At 44.9% G+C, this 10,927-nt stretch overlaps 1 long non-coding RNA gene and 1 pseudogene across 2 annotated transcripts; one reads left to right on the top strand and one right to left on the bottom strand.

Moving 5' to 3' along the window:
- Window positions 1-98: 98 nt before the first annotated feature.
- On the top strand, window positions 99-676 carry LOC127909276 (uncharacterized). Of its 2 annotated transcripts, XR_008070585.1 has the most exons (4): window positions 99-227; window positions 371-404; window positions 439-471; window positions 506-651. It is a non-coding gene; the product is annotated as an uncharacterized LOC127909276 (long non-coding RNA). The 2 variants fall into 2 exon arrangements; XR_008070586.1 differs by lacking the exon at window positions 439-471 and having other exon boundaries at window positions 535-676.
- LOC118383755 (ras-related protein Rab-5A-like) lies at window positions 655-10,343 on the bottom strand (annotated as a pseudogene).
- Window positions 10,344-10,927: the final 584 nt, after the last annotated feature.

The raw sequence follows: 10,927 nt of genomic DNA, 5'->3' as shown, positions 1-10,927 counted from the left end.
GGATATAACCCCTCCCTCGGACAGAGACCATCAGGTCAGGATGGAAAGGGGTCTGGAGACTTGGCATTCAGGGGGCGAACATGTGAACAAGTCTCAGAGGCCCGATGCCATACTGTGGTGATAGCAGGTAGGGTTGGTGGGGGTAAGAGGGTGATAGCAGGTAGGGTTGGTGGGGGTAAGAGGGTGATAGCAGGTAGGGTTGGGTGGGGGTAAGAGGGTGATAGCAGGTAGGGTTGGTGGGGGTAAGAGGGTGATAGCCAGGTAGGGTTGGGTGGGGGTAAGAGGGATGATATAACAGGTAGGGTTGGTGGGGGAAAGAGGGTGATAGCATTCAGGGTTGGGTGGGGCCCGTGCCAGAGGGTGATAGCAGGTAGGGTTGGGTGGGGGTAAGAGGGTGATAGCAGGTAGGGATGGTGGGGGGTAAGAGGGTGATAGCAGGTAGGGATGGTGGGGGTAAGAGGGTGATAGCAGGTAGGGTTGGGTGGGGGTAAGAGGGTGATAGCAGGTAGGGTTGGGGTAAGAGGGTGATAGCAGGTAGGGTTGGGGGGAGTAAGGTGGTGATAGCAGGTAAGGTGGTGATAGCAGGTAGGGTTAGGGGGAGTAAGGTGGTGATAGCAGGTATGGTTGGGAAGGGTAAGGAAGTGATAGCAGGTAGGGTTGGTGGGGGTAAGGTGGTGATAGTAGGTAGGGTTGGGGTGGGTGTGGAGGCAGGTTGCTTTGCAGTGTGAAGGTCCTTGCAGACACTGAAGAAATCACAGAGCCAATACTGTGAACCATTGCACGATGCCACTAGGACAGCTATGCCCAATCCCAAATTGCCCTCTAACCCCTTAGGTAGACCTGAGAGAATTGAATAGGTGTGAGCATTATGGGGATCGCTCCACCTTGCCCTCCGATAGGCTAGGTGGAATGTTCACCCGATTGTTTAGATCTCAAATCCTCTCAGACCTACATGAAGTACCTAAGGGGTTAGGGTTTGATTTGGGGCTGAGCATTAGAAGCAGGCAAGGTCCTGGGATGGGACAAAGAGACAGAAGGGAGAAACTCTATACTAGCGCTACTAAAGGTTTAGTGGGCAAAGCATATGAATACATTACTCAAGAGACAGAGAAGGGTAGACAGAGAACAACAGAGAGAAACTAGAAGGAACCCAAGACCACTGCTAAACAGTCTTTTCTTTAGAATTAGCCCTCACAAACCTTTGGAGTCCCTCTCAAATATATGTTTTTGTGCCGCTGAATAAAGTTAACACAGATTTTTTTCTCATCATCAAGTTAGGCCATGTAGTGATACATGCATCCATAATTCACACTATTAAAAAAAATAAACAAAACAAAGAAACAAACAGAAAGGACAGAGATTGTGTTAGAAACACAGAGCGATAGTCTGTAGCTATACCCAGGAGATGAGACCACCATCAGAGTTACCCCGTCCCTTAGTCCTGCTGCTTGCCAATAGTCAGGAAGAATGAGGTAGGGAAGGCGGGCACTAATTTCAGAAAAGAAGGAGGAAGGTGTGAGGTGTCTCAATTAGTAACAGCAGAACCAGTAGGGGAGAGGGAGGGGCAGGGCATCGTTGAGAGAACTATAGATGAGGGCGTTGCTTTGCATTAGTTACTGCAGAGAAGAGGAGAAGGGTAGAATGGGAAGGGGGTTCAAAGGGCATCTTTTTTCATTGCTGCAGATCAGAGAGTTTTGGGCGGGCGGGGGTCATCACATTAGGTACTGCAGTGTGGGGGGGGGGGGTCGCTTTAAGTACTGCAGCAGGGGGCCTTAGTTGGCTGGGCGGCTTCCGTTAGGTCGACGCCCCTGTTCCGCCCGCTGTTAGCTCCTGTGGACGCAGGCTCGCTCTTGGGCAATCTTTTTGCTAGAGGATGAAAGAAAAACAAACTTCACAAACGGCAGCTACTGATGAGGATCGCTTGATCAAAACATCCTGCTAGTTCACATTTCCTTGATACATGTATGTATTTAGTGAGTATTTGAGTGTGCAGAGCCCTATTCAATTACACATCAGTAAGTGATGTCTGTCACGGGGTTAGAGGAACCTACCAATAGCCATGAATATCTCGTTCACATTCATAGACGTCTTGGCCGACGTCTCCATGAAGAGTAAGCTGTTGTCATCTGCATATGACTGGGCATCCTGGGAAAAACAACCATGTCAGAGACAGTCACTGCCTGTCAAACGCAGACACACACCGGTGTGTTCTCGTGACACCAGACAGGTACAGGTGTTTGGAGGACTCACCTGGAAGTCCACGGCTCTCTTGCTGGCGAGGTCAGCCTTGTTGCCAGACAGGGCGATGACAATGTTGGGGCTGGCTTGTCTCTGCAGCTCCTTCACCCAGTTCCTGGCCCGCGCAAATGACTCCTGAGACAAGAGACAATATTTTTTTTAAAGAGTTCTAACATTGAGAGTCAATATAAATAAAAAAAATGGTATATAAATTTTTTTTTAAAAGAGTTCTTAACAGGGAGTGTTTGTTTTTTACCATCGCAGGTGCCGTCTCCTTCACTTTGCTACCTGACAACTTTATGGTTTTTACTCTTTTTAATTACCGTTTATATGTTTGGTTTTTCCCCTCAACTTTTTTTTTTTCGTTCAACTTTTTCACTCCGGTCGCTTTATCTGGACGTGGTTCGTCAGGACCTCCAACAGCAGAAGCTAAGTAGTAACATTAACATGATGCCTTCTAATTGCAGTCGCTGTACTCATAATATACAGGAGAACGATCGCCTTACGGCGAGGATAGCTGTGCTTCAAGCCCAGCTTCAGACGCAATCGTTGGGCAAGGGTAATTTCAGTGTAGGAAAGGATGAAACAGCGTCTGTGCCACCAGTAAGTGCAGATAGTAACGTTAGTATAAATCCCCTGGCACAGTCCCCGCAGCCGGACAACTTTCTCACGGTTTCTGGAGGGAAATGCTGTTGGAATGCTCATTCAGCCGACAGAAACTTTCAACCGGTTTTCCCAATTTTAAGCAATGAGTCGGAGTCAGAGGCCGAGCCTTCTCTTGTCTCTACTCCTCCCGTTACGGGGTCTGAGACGCCGAAGCTTCCCACCATTAGCTCTGACAAATTGAAAACTCTAGTCATTGGCGACTCCATTACCCACAGTATTAGACTTAAAACGAATAATCCAGCGATCATACACTGTTTACCAGGCGGCAGGGCTACCGACGTTAAGGCTAATCTGAAGATGGTGCTGGCTAAAGCTAAAACTGGCGAGTGTAGAGTATAGAGATATTGTTATCCACGTCAGCACCAACGATGTTAGGATGAAACAGTCAGAGATCACCAAGCGCAACATAGCTTCTGCGTGCATATCAGCTAGAAAGATGTGTCGGCATCGAGTAATTGTCTCTGGCCCCCTCCCAGGTATGGGGGAGTGATGAGTTCTACAGCAGTCTCTCACAACTCAATTTCTACCCCTCCCAAAAGATAGAATTTGTATATAATTGGCCCTCTTTCTGGGACTCACCCACAAACAGGACCAAGCCTGACCTGCTGAGGAGTGACAGACTCCATCCTAGCTGGAGGGGCGTTCTCATCTTATCTACCAACATAGACAGGGCTCTAACTCCACAATTAAATAGGGTGCAGGCCAGGCAGCAGGCTGTTAGCCAGCATAGTGGAGTCTGCCACTAGCACAGTCAGTGTAGTCAGCTCAGCTATCCCCATTGAGACAGTGTCTGTGCCTCGACCTAGGTTGGGCAAAACTAAACATTGCGGTGTTCGCCTTAGCAATCTCACTAGGATAAAGACCTCCTCCATTCCTGTCATTATTATATCTCAAAATAGGGCTACTTAATGTTAGATCCCTTACTTCAAAGGCAATTATAGTCAATGAACTAATAACTGATCATAATATTGATGTGATTGGCCTGACTGAAACATGGCTTAAGCATGATGAATTTACTGTGTTAAATGAGGCCTCACCTCCTGGCTACATATCCCGCAAAGGCGGAGGTGTTGCTAACATTTACGATAGCAAATTTCAATTTACAAAAAAAAATGCAGTTTTCGTCTTTTGAGCTTCTAGTCATGAAATCTATGCAGCCTACTCAATCCTTTTTTATAGTTACTGTTTACAGGCCTCCTGGGCCATATACAGCGTTCCTCATTGAGTTCCCTGAATTCCTATCAGACCTTGTAGTCATAGCAGATAATATTCTAATCTTTGGTGACTTTAATATTCACATGGAAAAGTCCACAGACCCACTCCAAAAGGCTTTCGGAGCCATCATCGACTCAGTGGGTTTTGTCCAACATGTCTCTGGACCTACTCACTGTCACAGTCATACTCTGGACCGAGTTTTGTCCCATGGAATAAATGTTGTGGATCTTAATGTTTTTCCTCATAATCTTGGACTATCGGACCACCATTTTATTATGTTTACAATTACAACAAATAATCTGCTCAGACCCCAACCAAGGAACATCAAAACTCATGCTATAAATTCACAGACAACACAAAGATTCCTTGATGTCCTTCCAGATTCCCTCTGTCTACCCAAGGACGCCAGAGGACAAAAATCAGTTAACCACCTAACTGAGGAACCCAAGTTAACAGTTGCACCCCTAATACCTAATAGATGCAGTTGCACCCTAAAAACTAAAATGTGTGCACATTTCTCATAAGAAACTAACTCCCTGGTACACAGAAAATACCCGAGCTCTGGCGTTAAGCGCCATGCTCTACCAACTGCTTCCAGAAAATACCCGAGCTGAAGCAACGAAAATTGGAACGGAAATGGTGCCACACCAAACTGGAAGTCTTCCGACTAGCTTGGAAAGACGGTACCGTGCAGTACCGAAGAGCCCTTACTGCTGCTCGATCATCCTATTTTTACAACTTAATTGAGGAAAATAAGAACAATCCGAAATTCCTTTTTGATACTGTCGCAAAGCTAACTAAAAAGCAGCATTCCCCAAGAGAGGATGGCTTTCACTTCAGCAGTGATAAATTCATGAACTTCTTTGAGGAAAAGATCAGGATCATTAGAAAGCAAATTACGGACTCCTCTTTAAATCTGCGTATTCCTCCAACGCTCAGTTGTCCAGAGTCTGCACAACTCTGCCAGGACCTAGGATCAAGGGAGACACTCAAGATATTCTACTAAACATCTCTTGACACATTGATGAAAATAATCATGGCCTCTAAACCTTCAAGCTGCATACTGGACCCTATTCCAACTACTGAAAGAGCTGCTTCCTGTGCTTGGCCCTCCTATGTTGAACTTAATAAACAGCTCTATCCACCTGATGTGTACCAAACTCACTAAAAGTGGCAGTAATAAAGCCTCTCTTGAAAAAGCCAAACCTTGACCCAGAAAATATTTTTTTTAACTATCGGCCTATATCGAATCTTCCATTCCTCTCAACAATTTTAGAAAAGGCTGTTGCGCAGCAACTCACTGCCTTCCTGAAGACAAACAATGTATACTAAATGCTTCAGTCTGGTTTTAGACCCCATCATAGCACTGAGACTGCACTTGTGAAGGTGGTAAATTACCTTTTAATGACATCAGACATCATCGATCACCACATTCTTTTGGAGAGATTGGAAAGCCAAATTGGTCTACACGGACAAGTTCTGGCCTGGTTTAGATCTCATCTGTCGGAAAGATATCAGTTGGTCTCTGTGAATGGTTTGTCCTCTGACAAATCAACTGTAAATTTCAGTGTTCCTCAAGGTTTCGTTTTAGGACCACTATTGTTTTCACTATATATTTTACCTCTTGGTGATGTCATTCGGGAAACATAATGTTAACTTTCATTACTATGCGGATGACAGACAGCTGTACATTTCAATGAAACATGGTGAAGCCCCAAAATTGCCCTCCCTGGAAGCGTGTGTTTCAGACATAAGTAAGTGGATGGCTGCAAACGTTCTACTTTTAAACTTGGACAAAACAGAGATGCTTGTTCTAGGTCCCAAGAAACAAAGATCTTCTGTTGAATCTGACAAATAATCTTAATGGTTGTACAGTCGTCTCAAATAAAACTGAAGGACCTTGGCATTACTCTGGACCCTGATCCCTCTTTTGAAGAACATATCAAGACTATTTCAATGACAGCTTTTTTCCATCTACATAACATTGCAAAAATCAGAAACTTTGTCCAAAAATGATGCAGAAAAATATATCCACGCTTTTGTTACTTCTAGGTTAGACTACTGCAATGCTCTACTTTCCGGCTACCCAGATAAAGCACTAAATAAACTTCAGTTAGTGCTAAATACAGCTGCTAGAATCCTGACTAGAACCAAAAACTTTGATAATATTACTCCAATGCTAGCCTCTCTACACTGGCTTCCTGTCAAGGCAAGGGCTGATTTCAAGGTTTTACTACAAAGCATTACATGGGCTTGCTCCTACCTATCTCTCTGATTTGGTCCTGCCATACTACGTACGCTACGGTCACAAGACGCAGGCCTCCTAATTGTCCCTAGAATTTCTAAGCGAACAGCTGGAGGCAGGGCTTTCTACTATAGAGCTCCATTTTTATGGAATGGTCTGCCTACCCATGTGAGAGACGCAAACTTGGTCTCAACCTTTAAGTATTTACTGAAGACTCATCTCTTCAGTGGGTCATATGATTGAATGTAGTCTGGCCCAGGAGTGTGAAGGTGAACGGAAAGGCTCTGGAACAACGAACCGCCCTTGCCGTCTCTGCCTGGCCAGTTCCCCTCTTTCCACTGGGATTCTCTGCTTCTAACCCTATTTACAGGGGCTGAGTCACTGGCTTACTAGGGCTCTTTCATACCGTCCCTAGGAGGGGTGCGTCACTTGAGTGGGTTGAGTGACTGACGTGATCTTCCTGTCTGGGTTGGCACCCCCCCTTGGGTTGTGCCGTGGCGGAGATCTTTGTGGGCTATACTCGGCCTCGTCTCAGGATGGTAAGTTGGTGGTTGAAGAAATCCCTCTAGTGGTGTGGGGGCTGTGCTTTGGCAAAGTGGGTGGGGTTATATCCTTCCTGTTTGGCGCAGTCCGGGGGTATCATCGGATGGGGCCACAGTGTCTCCTGACCCCTTCCTGTCTCAGCCTCCATTTATGCTGCAGTAGTTTATGTGTCAGGGGGCTAGGGTCAGTTTGTTATATTTGGAGTACTTCTCCTGTCCTATCCGGTGTCCTGTGTGAATTTAAGTGTGCTCTCTCTGTCTCTCTCTCGGAGGACCTGAGCCCTAGGACCATGACTCAGGACTACATCGCATGATGACTCCTTGCTGTCCCCAGTCCACCTGGCTGTGCTGCTGCTCCAGTTTCAACTGTTCTGCCTGTGATTATTATTATTTGACCATGCTGGTCATTTATGAACATTTGAACATCTTGGCCATGTTCTGTTATAATCTCCACCCGGCACAGCCAGAAGAGGACTGGCCACCCCACATAGCCTGGTTCCTCTCTAGGTTTCTTCCAAGGTTTTGGCCTTTCTAGGGAGTTTTTCCTAGCCACCATGCTTCTACACCTGCATTGCTTGCTGTTTGGGGTTGTAGGCTGGGTTTCTGTACAGCACTTTGAAATATCAGCTGGTGTACGAAGGGCTATATAAATACATTTGATTTGATGAGACATGGTACCAGGGAAATGGTGACGTTAAAAACACTCCACTTTCAATCTGGAACGTGAATGGATCACCAGTGTGACCACATATCCAAACATGTGAGATCAAGTATCATTTTTACAAAGGAAGGTTGGTTGCACTGATTATATAATCTATCAAGATTATGCTACTTGCCTCATTTGTGATGTCGTAGACCACGATGGCAGCCTGCGCCCCTCTGTAATACATGGGCGCCAGGCTGTGGTAGCGCTCCTGTCCTGCCGTGTCCCAGATCTCAAACTTCACCGTTGTGTCGTCTAGACACACTGTCTGGGTCAGGAAGGCCGCTGGGGAGGAGAGAAGAGAGTTGTCAAATACATAATTGACGTGAACTTTAAAAAGCATTAGAGCAGGACACCTCACTAAACACATTCAACAATATGAATGAAGGGATAAATAAATAACTACAGCCCAGACCAAACAACAACCCATAGTCCCCATTGCGCCATTGTCTGCAAGTTTGAGGTTCCTTCCGTAACCGGTTCCTTCAGATCTTATAACACTGAAGGGGCAGAAACTTCCAGAAGAGGCTATAGATACTTTTCTGTTCCTGGCTTAAGTGCATAAATGAGTGATGTCACCTCCAATGGTGCTCTCCTGGAACTCGTGGAACTGTCCCTTGACGAAGCGGAGCACCAGGCTGGACTTGCCCACTGCCGACTCCCCAGAAGTACCAGCTTGAACTGGCAAATCTTGTTACCAGCGTTAGACCCGTTGGGTCTCGTAGCTCCTCCCCTGTTGGCCATGGCCTAGTCAGATCCCCCGGTCAGTGTTTGTCCCGCACGTCTGACTATGCTGTCAGGGCTTCAGCTGGAGGCGGCGGTAGAGAGAAGGAAAAAAGGAACAATTATTCACAACTCTGATGTTTTCTGCTAGGGTTATGTCAGATGTGGTAAAGATAAGAGGATTTTGAAGTAGAGATATGGATGTTTTCGTAAAGTTGTTTTGACATGTAGTTTAACCCTGGTCTATATCCTCCATAAGTGAGTCATGGTGACAGTATGGAAGTGGACATGATTCTCAGAAAAAAAACTTGATATACATGTCCAGACTCTCCTGATAAAGAGATCAACTTAGCCCTTAAATATATGGTAAAATCTTGGAATGGAATGAATGAGCTGGACATTTTATTTCCCTTCTTTCTCAGGGAGGTAGAAACTGAATAGATGATCCTGTCTACAGAAGAAAATTGAGTGGCAGGCTGCCCTGAAAACAAGTTGTCAAAATAAACATGGCTTGGCAGTCAAACCTTGCTGTAGAGCTGGGACATATTAATAAGAGCACACCATAGCAAAACACTGTGCAACAGAAAACGAATACAAGCTTTTCTTATGGGACAAGCAGATAGTATATCCTTGTATTAAACAGTTTTCTCCCATTTTGTGTATTGAATATGACCCAGCCCAGTCTCTGAATGCATGGTATCACAGAGATGGCTGGATATGTGAGCTCACTAAAATATATGTTCCCTCATCAAATACACCATACATTGCTACTGACATAGTTGTGTATGCCTAATCTGTAGACTATGGAAATATCTTTTTTAAAGACATAATAATATGGCTCTGATCTGGACTTCCCATATGCATTTACAGTCAAAACAATGCAAACTCTTTCGGTACACACAGTAACATCCCCACTCGGAGATTAAATTGTACCCCTCAAACTTTCCAAAACACACACAATTTGTCATAGAGGAAAACACTACTCAGCAAGGACGTTGTAGTGTTGCCTTCCAATGTAAATATGTTCGCCTACATATAGCTAATATAATAGCGACGGTAGTTAGAAGGTAAACATGCGCAATCGGCTGACAGCAATGCCAACGGCCTGTACTCTCTGTTGCCTTCGAGGTGGGACGTGACTCAACCAGCACTCTTATGAATCTCTGCAGTGCTAGCATGGACTGTTCAAACTTCTAACAATGTACTAAATTAGCATAGCCAACGTGGCCTACTCTTCGATTTATTTTCGAAGCCAACGCATCTAGCTAGAAAATTGAGAGTACGCCATTTTCCAAATAGAAGCAAATGCTAACCCAATTAACGTTAGCTTGCTAGCTAGATTATTAGCAAGCCAGATAACTAGCCAGCTAACTAGCTACATCAACATCTGAATTGCTAACGTGTGCTACCTACATACTCCCTGATTACTGACTGTCTTACTAAGCAGCTACTGTTAGCTAGTTAGGTGAATGGGTGGCAAGCTAACGTTAGCATAACAAGTCCGATTGCGAATGTGATGATGGAGCTGGCTGGCTTACTACATTTTCAATAAGCTAACTAGCGAGGAGAAGCGTATGACGAACCCATGTCCACACATGATCAACACAACTAGGATAAACAACCAATAAATAGCATCACGAACACGGTTTTGACCGGAACGATTAAATTACAAAACCGTTGTTAGGTTTCTTCCCGACCCAAATCCGGGCCACGGCCTATTTTTTGCATTTCTCATCAGACGCCAATGTTAGCATATCAAGCTAGCTAACCTAGCCTGTTGACAACTAATGAGCTGAAACATACAACTTGTCACACCATTTGCTTACTATACCTGAGTGCCAGGCGGTTGACGAACACAGAATACCACACACGAGTCTATACACAAAATAAAGGTCGCAGTGCGAACAGATACGTATTGTTGAACATACAAATAATTTCAACAACCCCGATCACGTCTCCTCCTTTTTCTTTCTTCTTGCAACTTCCCCTTTTACTAGAACCAAAACACAAACAACCCCTTCCGCCCATTCTGCCACGTCACACAGCACGTCTGCTCTGCAGAGGTAACACCGGATTCATGAATTTGATTGTTTTTCTTCGAGGATGAAATCAAGAGTAACGTGGGATTTCAAGTGATTTGGATCAAAATAGTAAAACTAGTTAGAAGCAGACGTTAGATTACCCAATTACCTTGTTATTGGATCTGTCATTTACAATTGAAGTAAATACAGGGCTCAAGTAAAAGCTTTTGGATAATTAAGATGAAGATGACGTAAATATGCATATAGATGTATTACTCATAAAGTGAAGGGGGGACAATGTGCACCAAACAAACAATAGCCGAGGGTAAGGTGTAGGTTAGGCTGTATCATAAATTATCTATTGCCGGATTTAAAAGAACTGGGAACTCGGTAACGAAATGACGTCAGTGAACTTCAGGTCGGGAAGTCGGAGCTCTAGATAGCGGCCCGAGGTCCTGAGTTGGAATTGCGACTTGTGTGACCATTCAAATCGATTTTTCATAGTCGGAGCTCGGTTGTTCCACCGAGTTTCAATTGTTCTGAACGTACTGAAGTCGGAAGTCGGACATTTCCA

This window comes from Oncorhynchus keta, chromosome 19, assembly GCF_023373465.1.
Source record: "Oncorhynchus keta strain PuntledgeMale-10-30-2019 chromosome 19, Oket_V2, whole genome shotgun sequence".
NCBI classification, from domain to species: domain Eukaryota; kingdom Metazoa; phylum Chordata; class Actinopteri; order Salmoniformes; family Salmonidae; genus Oncorhynchus; species Oncorhynchus keta.
The sequence above is the reverse complement of the archived record's forward strand: the minus strand, read 5'-3'. Positions and strand labels throughout refer to the sequence as shown.